This window comes from Abramis brama (assembly GCF_963993115.1).
Source record: "Abramis brama genome assembly, chromosome: 11".
Lineage (NCBI taxonomy): Eukaryota > Metazoa > Chordata > Actinopteri > Cypriniformes > Leuciscidae > Abramis > Abramis brama.
The window spans coordinates 20,003,863-20,018,360 of NC_139973.1; the positions used below are offsets into that span (position 1 = coordinate 20,003,863).

Sequence of the window (14,498 nt, forward strand, 5' to 3'; positions counted from 1 at the left end):
CCCCACAGAGCATTAGTGATCAAATCCTGGCCCCTAGTGGTGAAGTCATCAGTGTGAGATCTGGAGCCCGAGGCAGATGCTGTCTGTAGCATTTGGTGAGCTGAAAGATTTTACGTGTGTAACTTCCCTCATAAAGTCTTTAATAGGAATAGGTGTTCTCATTTGCTTATCCAGGGTGTGGATAACTGACTGCTGGGACACCCATGCCATAACTGTTTTAAAGTTGTGAGAATTGCGCTAAGAGAGAGGCAAGCTCTCAACTTGGAACGAGACTAACCGGTGACAATCACATCTGTCAAATAATTTTGGCACACATCCCAAGACAAACTTCAGAGACAAAGCTATCTTTTGAATGCAGAACGCAGACAGGTTAACATTTTCCGCACTATCATCTCGATTCTGTTGGATCATTGTCCAATTACACAAAATTATTTTGGCAGTTTTGCTCACACAACATTATACCCAGATTCCCCTTTTTTTGGCCTTTTTCTGGAGGGCTGCTAGAGGAAGATGAAGGTTGCCAGGTTTCCAGGCTGACGGGAAGTATACCTCTGACAAGCGTAACTGACAGCTCTGATTTAATTTGACTGGTGATCACACCCAGCTATAGTATCAGAGCAGTTCACACATCTGTGCCTCAGCTCAAGGTGTTGAGACATGCCACCAAATATCTGGAACATTACACACACCCCTGGTGCTGTGTACAGACAGCCAGAGCGATGTCACTCCAGCTTTCCAGCAACATTAGGGAAGACACAAATCTTACATTCACCGTTTCCATCCTAATTCTGTCAGTATTTCATCTTTTTTTTAATGAAATTTCTAACAACATTCACCATTGCAATTAACTTTAATACAGAGGAAAAATGAAAATACACTAAATGATTATTTAAATAAATTAATACATATTTCTTGCACTGTGTTGAGAACCCTGTAACACCTTTGGTGTTCCCGGTCAAAAAAAAAAAAAAAAGAATATATACTGGCCTACAAAAAATAGCTTGTGAATATCTTGTTATGCTAAAGTATATTATCATCAAATATTGGTTTAAATCTTTTTGTCAACTTGTTTTCTTTCAATAATGGCAGGTTTTGTGTTTATTTTTGAAACTGATTGATCGTAGGCCTCATTGAACTGAGATCATAAACTCAGATCAATGAAGCCTATGATCAATCAGTTCCAAAAAAATAAAAAATGTCCTAATTGAAAGAAAACAAGTTGACAAAAAGATTGAATTAGAATAAGCAATTTTTTGTAGGCCAGTCATTTTTGACTGGGAACACCACAAGTGTAACAAGGTGGAGGGGAAAACCCCCAAAAAAGTAAAACAATTATTGGGAAGTAGTTATAACCCGTGTGCAACATTCAACAGCTTACAACAGTGGTCGAAGTAGATATTTGATCAAAAATATTATTACAATTTAAAGTAACTTTTCTTTCTATCTATCTATCTATCTATCTATCTATCTATCTATCTATCTATCTATCTATCTATCTATCTATCTACAGAGGTGGACAGTAACAAAGTACATTCACTTGAGTACCGTACTTAAGTACACTTTTTGCGTAGCTGTACTTTACTTGAGTATTATTTTTTCTGGAAACTTTTTACTTTAACCTCACTACATTTGAAAGACAAATATTGTACTTTTTACTCCACTACAATTCTGTCAAGGTCCTTGAGTAGAAAGTAACATCAGTCAGTGGATGATTTTGGTTGCAGGGGTTGCATTTTGGTTGGAAATGAAAGTCGGGTTGACGTCAGAACCCTGCATCTGATTGACATCAGAACCCGACGTCAGATTGACGTTGGATATTGATTGAAAATAAAAGTCGGGTTGACGTCAGAACCCGACTGATGTTGGTTTCTGACGTCAACCCGATTTTCATTTTCAACCACAATACAACGTCTGTCCAACGTTGGAGATCAATGTCAATCTGACATTGGATTCTGACATAAACCTGATTTTCATTTTCAACGCTGGGTTTGGTCTTCTAAATGCGACTTTTGTCACTTTTTTGGAGCACACTAGCTTATAGATAACAGTAAGGCTAACATATTCATACTAAAAGCCAAAAAACTTTAAATAGGGCAATATTTGAGGAAACAGCCATTTTGGGTGTCCGAAACCATTGTGGACGTTATTGAGTGCACATTCAATCTCACATTCAATCCCACTACTGGAACTGTGTTCTAGAAATAAATTTGATATTGATATGAGGGTAGGAAGGCAGGCGTAGATTCAGAGGCATACGGTACTTTAAGTATTACATACAACAATGCAACAATAATAAAACAATGCATTGACATTTACTTTTTACTTTTGATACTTAAGTATTTTTAAAAACTAGTACTTCTGTACTTTTACTTAAGTAAAAATAGGTCTTTACAACTTTTACTTGTAACGGAGTAATATTTGACCAGTAGTATCTGTACTTTCACTCAAGTAAGGAAGTTGTGTACTTCGTCCACCTCTGTCTATCTATCTATCTATCTATCTATCTATCTATCTATCTATCTATCTATCACCAAAACTCAGCCCCTTAAACCTTAGGCTATAGGTCCACCAAAGCGTTTTTTCACGTGGCTGGCATATTTTTTCAATTGTTTTCACGCTGAATCGCTGAACGCTCGCCGTTTTTTACAGGTCGCCGAGAGTTGAAGAATGTTCAACTTTGGGTAAAACGCAGCGCTCATCACTGTCACAGTTATACCCAACCGTCCAATCACAGTGGAGGAGGGGCGGGACTAATACCACACCTACCAACCGCGTCAACAGATGACAACAACAAGCATAATAACGGAACAAAATCATTTAAAACAAGAGCCAGAGAAAATTTGTTACATTGTATCGACATTTTAATATAGAATCAACACAGAAACAAAATATGTGTGAAATGAGATACTAGCAACACTTTTGTGTGTCTCAACTGAAAAAAATGCTGAGCTGCCAAAACACTCAAGCCCCCATAGCAAGGCGTATTCAGCAGGGCGCCTAGCATTTTCAGCTGGCTAAAACGCTTTAGTGGACACACGGCCTTAAGGTCAACATAAGCTCATATAAGTAGTAGAGCACATTACATTGTAATATACTAATGAGTCTGGTGGCTGTAATGAGAGGTCATGCTGGAGGTTAAATGATATGGAATGAGCAGCTAATAGTCATAGCATAACATAGGATAAATAGGCCTCTCTCTCTCTCTTGGCCTCTTCCACTAATAGATTTATGCAGGTCTCCATGTTCTGGCTAGATCAACAGCTTACTGAAATATCTCTCCGGCCCAGCTGCAGTAGTGCTGGCTTGCTAATTCAGGCCAGTGTACTCCCATTAAAACATTCCCCTGTGTCTTCATTTAGAACACTGTGAACTGGGAGCCAAGCAAAAACAGGGAAGATGGGACCGATTTTTAGCATTCTGCACATTCCACAAATGCGTCTCAGTGCAAATATTTGACCTTGCTGAGTGACACATAATCAATTTGTGTGAACTGAAGTATTTAATTTACTTAGTCATGCTATGTAATCTATCTTTACATGATTTAATTATGAATTTGTGAGCGAGTGGGTTGCAGATTGCATCAGCCTGAGCCCTGCTCCTGGTCTTGACCTTCTTCAATTAGCTTTAGTAATCAGATCTTTTTTTTTTCTTAAGTTAAGACTGCTGTTTATATTATATTAAGGTGACTACTATCAAATATGCATGGACTGAGATAGGACTCTGTCATGAACTTTGAATTAACTGTTTTCGCAGGACCAAAAAAAAAAAGCAATACGGCTTTCAGGGGTATTAGTGTGCATTATAATATTCTATAGCTCTCTGGTATTCTTGATACTGGTTGGTCAATCTCAAGATTCAGTATAGTGAAATATTTCCACGGGATCATTGTCTTAGCATCAATTTATTATTGATCGCTCATCTAGGAATATATTGCTCATTCAGACATCCACAGACTCCACAGTCTCTACAAGTAAATTAAAACCAAAATTCAAATCAATATTAAAGTAGCTGTAAATTAAAACAGCCATTACCGCTTACTTATCAGAAACCGAGTACAGAAAAAAAGCTTTCTTTTCTTTTAATTGTTGTTTAAATTATCAAGTAAAGAGATTATTATAATGGGGAAATGACCATTAAATCTGCTTAAGTCTGAGAAACTAAAACTGTAATGGTGCTTCACCTTAATGATAATAGCTAAAACATCTGCCATCCGCTTTATTTGTAAACACCAATAAAATAAAAAAAAGAAGTAACTATCCTTGTGTTTCCTGGGCCCCTTTATACAGTGTCTATAAACAAAGCATTAATATCTGTGTAAAAATAGCTTCATTGTGAACATATGCTTAGATAATTAAGAATGAGAAAACAGAGAATGCAAAGAACTAATGATCAATAATAAGGGTATTTAGATCTTATTAAAAAAAAACTAGAAGAAAACAATGCAACTCAATACAAGGGTCAGTCACACATTTGCAATAACAGTCCACAAAAACACCAATAAAGCAACAACCTGGGTCATACTTCAAAGCAACAAACAAAACTGTCCTTGCTATTAAATATGTTAATACAACAGGTAGTGTCAGTCCTCTATTCTAATTGGTCAAGCAGAGTTCAAAGTGTGCTGATATATTTACAGGAGTTGGAGAATGAAACTGAAACATATACATGGCCTGGTGGCCAATCTTCACTGATTTTACATTCCACCAGTAAGAGCAGAGTGTGAAGGTTGAATTAGCAGAGCAATAGCACAGTTGTGCATAAAATATTGCAATCCACCCAACATAACTGGAGACATATCAAAAGAGCTAGCTCAAAAGAGCACAGATTGCTGGTGCGCATCTCACTGGCTCATCTATGACCAGGACAGCAAGTCCTTGGGGTGTTTCGAGAGCTATGGTATCCAAGGTAATGTCGGCATACCACCACAAAGCATGAACCAACAGGAGTCACAGGAAGCTGTGAGGAATGTTCGGGTACTAACCTGGATTGTATCCAAAAAACATAAAACCACAGTCACCAGATCTAAATATTTTTGAGCCACTTTGGGGTATTTTGGAGGAGCAAGTTATAAAACGTTTTCCTCCACCAGCATCATGCAGTGACCTGGCTACTGCTCTGGAAGAGGAATGGCTCAAAATCCCTCTGGCCACTGGCAGGACTTGTATCTATCATTCCCAAGACAAATTTATGCTGTATTGGCCACAAAGGAATGCCCTGCTACACCATAATAATTACTGTCATCTAAAACCATTGTTTCATTGTCCAACCCCTTTCTATATAGTATAACAGCACAGGAAAATTTCACTCCGCTTATCTGTGTTCACTGCTTTCAAGAGCAAATTACTTCATATTATTAACTTAATGATTTTACTTTTTGACATTTTTTTAATAACATAAACATCACATTTACAGTCATGCGGCTGAATCACAACCGTGCTGATATGCAGTCCAATAGCACTCTTTGACATGATATTATTTATTATTATATATAATTTATATATTTATATATTTATTTATATATTATTTATAGTTTTTATTAAATAAATAATCAAAGGTGAAATTTTATGTGGAGGTAGAAAGTCTCTGAGTTACGGCTGACAAGTCACACAGCTTTATGGCTTGCAAGTCTAGCACTGTGAGTAACTGACTGAGAGCAAATTAAAACACTGAAACTTGACATAGTTAGCAAAGAGCTAGGGCAGAAAAAGGGTTAAAGTCCACATAAAACATAAGTTGTGATAGTCTTTTTCTTCCCCATTGTGACATACACTATATTGCCAAAAGATTTGGGACGTCTGCCTTCACATGCACATGAACTTTAATGACATCCAATTCTTAATCCGTAGGGTTTTATATGGAGTTGACCCACCCTTTGCAACTATAACAGCTTCAACTCTTCTGGGAAGGCTTTCCACAAGGTTTAGGAGTGTGTTTATGGGAATTTATTACCATTTTTCTAGAAGCACATTTCTGAGGTCAGGCATTGATGTTGGACGAGAAGACCTGGCTTGCAGTCTCCACTCTAATTCATCCCAAAGGTGTTCTATCGGGTTAAGGTCAGGACTCTGTGCAGCCCAGTCAAGTTCCTCCACACCAAACTCGCTCATCCATATCTTTATGGACCTTGCTTTGTGCACTGGTGCGCAGTCATGTTGGAACAGAAAGGGGCTATCCCCAAACTGTTCCCACAAAGTTGGGAGCATGAAATTGTCCAAAATGTATTGGTGTGCTGAAGCATTAAGAGTTCCTTTCACTGGAACTAATGGGCCAAGCCCAACCCCTGAAAAACAACCCCACACCATAATCCCTCCTCCACCAAACTTTACACTTGGCACAATGCAGTCAGGCAAGTACCGTTCTCCTGGCAAACGCCAAACCCAGACTCATTCATTGGATTGCCAGACAGAGAACCTTGATTAGTCACTCCAGAGAACACGTCTCCACTGCTCTAGAGTCCAGTGGCGGCGTGCTTTAAACCACTGAATCTGACGCTTTGCATTGCACTTGGTGATGTAAGGCTTGGATGCAGCTGCTTGGCCATGGAAACCCATTCCATGAAGCTCTCTATGCACTGTTCTTGAGCTAATCTGAAGGCCATACAAAGTTTGAAGGTCTGTAGCTATTGACTCTGCAGAAAGTTGTATGCGCTGACCCCGCTCTGTGATTTTACGTGGCCTACCACTTCGTGGCTGAGTTGCTGTTGTTCCCAATTGCTACCACTTTGTTATTATAACACTAACAGTTGACCAGGAATATTTACCAATCACGGTACCATGCTTGAATTCACTGAGCTCCTGAGAGCGACCCATTCTTTCTCCAATGTTTGTAGAAGCAGTCTGCATGCCTAGGTGCTTGATTTTATACAACTGTGGCCATTGAAAAAGTGATTGGAACACCTGAATTATTTTACTGACTTTTGAATCTCGTTCATTAAAATGAACGAATCTTTTTTCCAAGTAATTTCAGTGTTTCCCCTACCATTATATAAGGGGGGCGCCCCGCCCTCCTAACGGCTCCCCCCGCCCCCCTTGAAGGTCAAGTAAATTTGATTTGAATTTATTTATAGTGCCAGATTACAATTTGTTATTTTATTAAAAAAAACTAAATAGCCCTTAAGTAATATGTTATTTATCTTATTTCCACGATGGCATGTCTTTTCTGTCTGTGTTTGCGCGTTTACAATTAGCTATTCCAATGAGTGCGCAAGCGCGCACACTCACACACAAACAAACACTTGCGTCAAATACAGATGAGCACTAGCGGACAGAGAGCGCGCGGCGGGAAATATGTCGCTGAACTGAAGATGGCAACACTCACTCTACTGCGAGTAGCAGCCGGAGTAGCTCTCCTGCTCCGCCCGTTTCACACATATTTCGTTTGCAGTGTGTATGCGGTGAGTATTTTTTTTCCATAGCCTACCCATGTTTACAAAGCTTTTACACTGCACGCGGATGCAGTCCGTCGATGATCGATTTCTTTCAGTTGCGCTGCGTATACAGCATATCGTTTCCGCACCGAGTCTATTTTTGCCGTTTATATACTGTCTATGATTTTTTCCTGTGCTGCAAACGCTGAATTAAAGTGACAGCGCATGTTTCGTGGGCAAAATGAACACAGATTGACCTGAAAATGTAGTAATTTCACCATAAGTGCGATTAATTAAATAAAATGTAGTAAATTTATTTAATTAAATACTACTTTTTTCACTTTAAGACCGGGGTTAAGCAAGGAAAACAATTTACCTCAACAAGGCGACATAATGACATTCGTGGAGGTGGAAAAACAAGTTCTTTGTGACATGCAAGATTTATTGTATTAAAATTTAAATGCAAAAGATGTTAATATAAGTACATGGTTACGTATTTTACCACTTGCTTGAGCAACTTAATATATAATTATATAGAAGTAATGCATTGAATAATACATTGTTTAAATTGTTTAAACGTGAATGTGCGTTCACAGCAGTGCTGCGTCTGACATGATTGTTCTCTCCAATAAATGCATCATAGAAATAAAAACTTCTCACAAAAAAGCCCATTTAAAATTAGTTTGTCATATAAATGTATTAACACATTAACGAACAATGAATGAGCAATATATTTGTTAGTATTTCTAAATCTTTTTTTAGTTGTTAGTTAAAAAAATAAAACTATTAAGCTCTGGTCCATTAATATGAACAAATACTTATATACATTTAACAAAGGTTATTTTCAAAAGTCAGTTTTAAAAAGATTAAAATATGTTTATTTTATTTTTTTAAACAGATATCTTATGTTAACATTTTTAGCGCAATTTTCCCCCGGAAATTGCGCTTATCAACTCATGATTTCTGTTCTGTGCGTCTGTGCGCACCAATCTTGCACTTCTATCTACTCCTCAATCAGACCACCTAGAGACTTCGGGTTTTCGGCATTATGTTAAGAAAGGTCTAATCTCGGGAACGCACCAAAAAAAAAAAAAAAACCCCCCCCCCCCCCCCCCCCCCCCCCAAACCTGTAAACCTAGGGGAAACACTGAATTTTGTTCATTTTGTTCATTTTAGCAGAATAAAACGGAAATGTTACGTTTATAGACAAATTCTACTTACGAGATGATCACATTTCGACAGTGTTGGGGAAAGTTACTTTTAAAAAGTAAAGCATTACAATATTGCGTTACTCCCTAAAAAAGTAACTTTTAATGGAATGCAATGTGTTGCATTACTTTTGCATTACTTTTTCTCACCTGGGTGAGCTTGCTTGTTTGTTTTTTTAATAACAACAAAACACTTTTCTATTTTTGACAAATGTAAAGACACTTTCACATCAAACGTGAAATGAATAAGCCTCAGGCTGAAAGAAATGCAAAATCATGGCTGTATAGTAGAGGGCGCAGTTAAAAAAAATAAATGTTTTGTTCTGCCATTCTGGATGGAAGAAGAATAGGATGAAAGTTCAACACACTTACTTCAGCATTAAAATGTTTAAAAAATGAAACTCAAATGTGATTTTTGCTTATTAGTATGGTTGAAGTGGATCATCGAAGGTCAGCAGCAAAGATACTGGTTAATAAAGTGAGATTAAATAGCCTGCATAGAGTATATTTGTGTAATTTAATATATTGAATTATTGCTGGTTTTCGTAATATTCTAAGCTTGCATTTAACAGTTTTTTATTAATTTTGAGTAATGCTGAATCTGTGAGTTGAGTAAATGCCTGCTCACATTTATTCTAAAACAATAACCATCATGTTCACACAGCGCATACAACACCTCTGCACTTACTCATGATTTCTCTCAACATGGGGACAGGAGAGCTGTCAGTCAATAAATGGAAAAACAAAGTAACTCGAATTGCTTAATTGAAAAAGTAACTCAGAAGTTATGTATGCAGCCAAGGCCAAATTATGTGAAACAGAAACGAAGAATTTTTTGCTTAGCAGTCAGTAAGTTTACCTCACCTCCCGATCTGAGCCATTCGTTCTTTTGTCACATCACATCCACAGTCCGAAGCTTTGCAGCCTGTACCAGAAACAGAATTGCTTACTTCATCTCTCGAGTCTTCATGCTCGATATGTTCATTCTTTTGTAACGTAACTATATGTTGTTATTATATATAGGTATATTTGCTTTATCCACATCATACGGATAAAGTTTAAAGCATTACAAATTCTTTATTACCACATTCAATGTTATGGAAAAGAACCGTCATGACAGAAATTAAAAATATATATAAATTGACCAGAAACATATCACGTAACTGTACGAGTTGAAAAACGAACATCGTTCTTGTTTGTAAGGAAGTTTGGGAATTATTAACTAATTTCTGTATCCAATACGCTGTCACGTCACGTGACAAAAGAACAAACGACTCAGAAGTGTCAGATCCGAAGACTCGGGAGGTTAACTAATAATTTCTCTTTCCGGTACAGACAGCATAGCCTCTATGGGGCTGTCACAGTATGAACGAACGACTCGGACCCGAACCCAAACCCAAAGACTCAAGAGGTGAACTATATAATTTATGTTTCCTGTACAGAACCTATAGGATGTTGCACATGCGCGGTCAACACAAAATGAATGAATCACTCTAAGAGACTCATTGTTCCTGAGTCATATTAAAGCGGCGCTATGCAGTTTTGGCAATTTCTTCGCCGTTTTCTTACTTTTTGCTCACGGGTTTCTCTATAGAGCTCCCCCTACAGCTTCGGAATAGATATTTGACAACACTGTCGTCAAAACTCGTTGGCGACTCGCCCCCCTCCCATCTTCTCCCTCTGGTCATGTGCATTTGTTTTCAAAGAAGCCGGCGAACGCACGGAGCAATGTCCACTGAGGTATGTATGATACACAGAAGGCTAGCATATAAATGTTTAGATAGTGTATATGTGTGCAGTGCCGTAAAGCAATTCGTTACATCGCGAGACCTGATATCACACGATACTTCCTGACGCTGAGGCGCCCATAGATATCATATATAAAGGCTAGATGTCTCATGCGCGCTGCTGGCCAATGCAGGTCGACGTCCGCATGTGGCGGCCATCTTGCCACAGTGTGCTCGCTCACTCGTTTAATGGTGCATATACTTTTAAATAACCATAACTTGCTCAATTTTCTACCGATTTTCAAACGGTTTGGTTTGTTATAAACGTCAGAGATGTAGTTATGACACTACATACATACACTGCATACATATGAATAATTATAACATACATGTTCAAGCATTCGGAATTATAGCCACGTTAATAACGTTTGTAAGAAACCAAACCGTTTGTAAATCCGTCAATATTTCAGCGAGATATGAGGATTTGTGTGCATGCTGATCACTCACCTAATGCACAGCTTCACTGTGGTAAGATGGCCGAACGGTGATGCCGGAAGTGACTGCGCCATAAGACATCTAGCGTTTATATATGATATCTATGGAGGCGTCAACCCAAAGTTGCAAGGGTGTTTTTTCCGCTCAAAGGCGCTAGGGGGGTGCGAGAAGACCACCATTCAACCCGAAAAAAGTCATATAACCATTCCAATGACTCCGAAGCTGTTCAGTTAAGGTAAATTAAGCTAAAAAAAAACCTGCATAGTTCACCTTTAAAGATGAATTCAAAATGAAGAATCGTTCATAATTGACCCATTGCTACCGCCCTTGCTACAATGAACACGTCATCAGAGAAGAGATGTTGGTGAAAGTGGGAGGGTAAGTTATTTTGATTAAAGATTATGAGGGGGCACATGAATTAAAAAATAATAATATTGATGTGCACATATTGTATGATTTATAATAAAACTAAAACCAATATTGCATTAAAAAATCGATTTAGATTTCATGGTGACTTTGGCACAAAAAGTTGTCATGCAGCAAAACAGACTTTGTACATCTGCAAGTCTAGAACTAATGGAGGTATAGCAGAATTTATCAAAATTATGCAGTAGGCCACACATATATATCAGTGCATTTGAAAAGACTAGGCCTATAAAATGTGATTTTACAGCTATTAAAAGTTCAGGGGACATGCAAGAATTTTTCACATAGGGCCTATTTTTAAGTACCATTCAAAATGATCGACTGTGCTTTTCAAGTGAAAGCAATAGGCTGGCGGCATGTTTGTTTGCCACGGTGCGCAAACGCGTAGCGAACAGATTCCCTCCAATCAAGGTCGCGCCTAACGCCTTCATGAAGAGCGTCTAAACACGTCTGCGCTCTTCAAGTGTCAAACCCGCGACACAAACTCCCCGCTGACACGGAAAAACGGCTCGTCTCATCCAGTGACTGACACGGCTTTGGATCGATTCTGGCACCCACCTTGTAAAAGTGTGTATAAAGTGTTTTGCAGGGGGGAAACGAGAAACCTCAGATGGCAGAAGAGCGTCCAACTTCCCCCAAATGCAATACCATTCAGAGCAATAGCATGACAGCGGAGGGGTGAAATGTTAGCTTGCAAGATTCGTGACTGGCACGGTGTTGACATACCCGATGCCCGTCTATAAGCTCTCGTGCCCATGCAAGGACTTACTGTACCCATCGCGCACTCATCTCTCTACAAGGTTAAACACACATCCGGCAAGGGAAGACGTTTGTAAGCTTTAAACCTACCTTTCCAGAGAATGACACTATAACATGGGACAAGTTTGTCATGGTACTTGATTACACTCCTCTTTTTCGTCCTCCATCTGTTACAATGTCGCCATTTTGCCTAAAATTCTGCAGGTTGAACTAAAACTGCAGGAGGGATGTTCGGTCTGTGCGTATACCAATCACACCATATTCGAAGAACAAAAGAAATGTTTACGCTCTTTAAAAGAGAAAATGAAAAGGTAAGGTCATGTTAATATTCACGGAGAAATGGTGCATTGGGTCTTTATAAAGCGGGGTGATGTGGAGACGCACTGTAAATCCCCCGCTCGCGATATGGATTATTCCAGAGACAGAGGGTGAATTCTTCTTAGGTGAAGTTACTGCTGGTGTTAAAAAAAAAAAAAAAAGAGAAAAGATGGTGGGGAGGTGGACTTGCACACCTAGTGATTTGGTCAATAAGAATATCATAATTGGCTAGAATGCTTATCGTTTTATCGGAAAATGATTGTAAGCATTTCTTGTTGGAAATTGTTATACTTTTAGTGGAGATTGCAGTTTTAAGTTGTTTGATAATAGACACTGTAGAAACTGTCTTGTTTATATGCATACTGCATATAAGTTGAATATAATGCATATAATGAATTCCTGAATTGCATTTTTGTTGTTGTTTGTAATGTGAGATCACAATTTAAAGGAATGGAATAAGATCTTTTGCATATCAGTTTTGTTACTATAAAGATGTCAAATGTATTTTAAACCACATATTTAAACTCTACATGCAGTGATAGAGAGTGTTATTGACATTGAAAGTTTTCTTTCATAACATTGTCAGTGACTGGAATCCTTTATATATATATATATATATATATATATACACAGTGAGGAAAATAAGTATTTGAACACCCTGCTATTTTGCAAGTTCTCCACTTAGAAATCATGGAGGGGTCTGAAATTGTCATCGTAGGTGCATGTCCACTGTGAGAGACATAATCTAAAAAAAAGAATCCAGAAATCACAATGTATGATTTTTTAACTATTTATTTGTATGATACAGCTGCAAATAAGTATTTGAACACCTGAGAAAATCAATGTTAATATTTGGTACAGTAGCCTTTGTTTGCAATTACAGAGGTCAAACGTTTCCTGTCGTTTTTCACCAGGTTTGCACACACTCCAGGAGGGATTTTGGCCCCCACTCCTCCACATAGATCTTCTCTAGATCAGTCAGGTTTCTGGGCTGTCGTTGAGAAACACGGAGTTTGAGCTCCCTCCAAAGATTCTCTATTGGGTTTAGGTCTGGAGACTGGCTAGGCCACGCCAGAACCTTGATATGCTTCTTACAGAGCCACTCCTTGGTTATCCTGGCTGTGTGCTTCGGGTCATTGTCATGTTGGAAGACCCAGCCCTGACCCATCTTCAATGCTCTAACTGAGGGAAGGAGGTTGTTCCCCAAAATCTCGCAATACATGGCCCCGGTCATCCTCTCCTTAATACAGTGCAGTCGCCCTGTCCCATGTGCAGAAAAACACCCCCAAAGCATGATGCTACCACCCCCATGCTTCACAGTAGGGATGGTGTTCTTGGGATGGTACTCATCATTCTTCTTCCTCCAAACATGTTTAGTGGAATTATGACCAAAAAGTTCTATTTTGGTCTCATCTGACCACATGACTTTCTCCCATGACTCCTCTGGATCATCCAAATGGTCATTGGCAAACTTAAGACGGGCCTTGACATGTGCTGGTTTAAGCAGGGGAACCTTCCGTGCCATGCATGATTTCAAACCATGACGTCTTAGTGTATTACCAACAGTAACCTTGGAAACGGTGGTCCCAGCTCTTTTCAGGTCATTGACCAGCTCCTCCCGTGTAGTTCTGGGCTGATTTCTCACCTTTCTTAGGATCATTGAGACCCCACGAGGTGAGATCTTGCATGGAGCCCCAGTCCGAGGGAGATTGACAGTCATGTTTAGCTTCTTCCATTTTCTAATGATTGCTCCAACAGTGGACCTTTTTTCACCAAGCTGCTTGGCAATTTCCCCGTAGCCCTTTCCAGCCTTGTGGAGGTGTACAATTTTGTCTCTAGTGTCTTTGGACAGCTCTTTGGTCTTGGCCATGTTAGTAGGATTGGATTCTTGGATTCTTACTGATTGTATGGGGTGGACAGGTGTCTTTATGCAGCTAACGACCTCAAACAGGTGCATCTAATTTAGGATAATAAATGGAGTGGAGGTGGACATTTTAAAGGCAGACTAAGAGGTCTTTGAGGGTCAGAATTCTAGCTGATAGACAGGTGTTCAAATACTTATTTGCAGCTGTATCATACAAATAAATAGTTAAAAAATCATATATTGTGATTTCTGGATTTTTTTTTTTAGATTATGTCTCTCACAGTGGACATGCACCTACGATGACAATTTCAGACCCCTCCATGATTTCTCCAAGT

At 38.8% G+C, this 14,498-nt stretch overlaps 1 protein-coding gene across 2 annotated transcripts in view; it reads right to left on the reverse strand.

Moving 5' to 3' along the window:
- The window catches only part of znf644b (zinc finger protein 644b), a 29,797-nt gene extending 17,609 nt beyond the window's left edge, over window positions 1-12,188 (reverse strand). Inside the window, exons 1-2 of one of the 2 annotated variants that reach the window (XM_084128216.1) lie at window positions 12,072-12,178; window positions 9,439-9,499 (exon numbers count right to left, since the gene is read on the reverse strand). The gene's annotated coding sequence lies outside the window, so the exon portion shown is untranslated. Of the gene's footprint in view, window positions 1-9,438; window positions 9,500-12,071 lie in introns of both variants that reach the window. The other variant, XM_084128215.1, reaches the window with a different exon arrangement.
- Window positions 12,189-14,498: the final 2,310 nt, after the last annotated feature.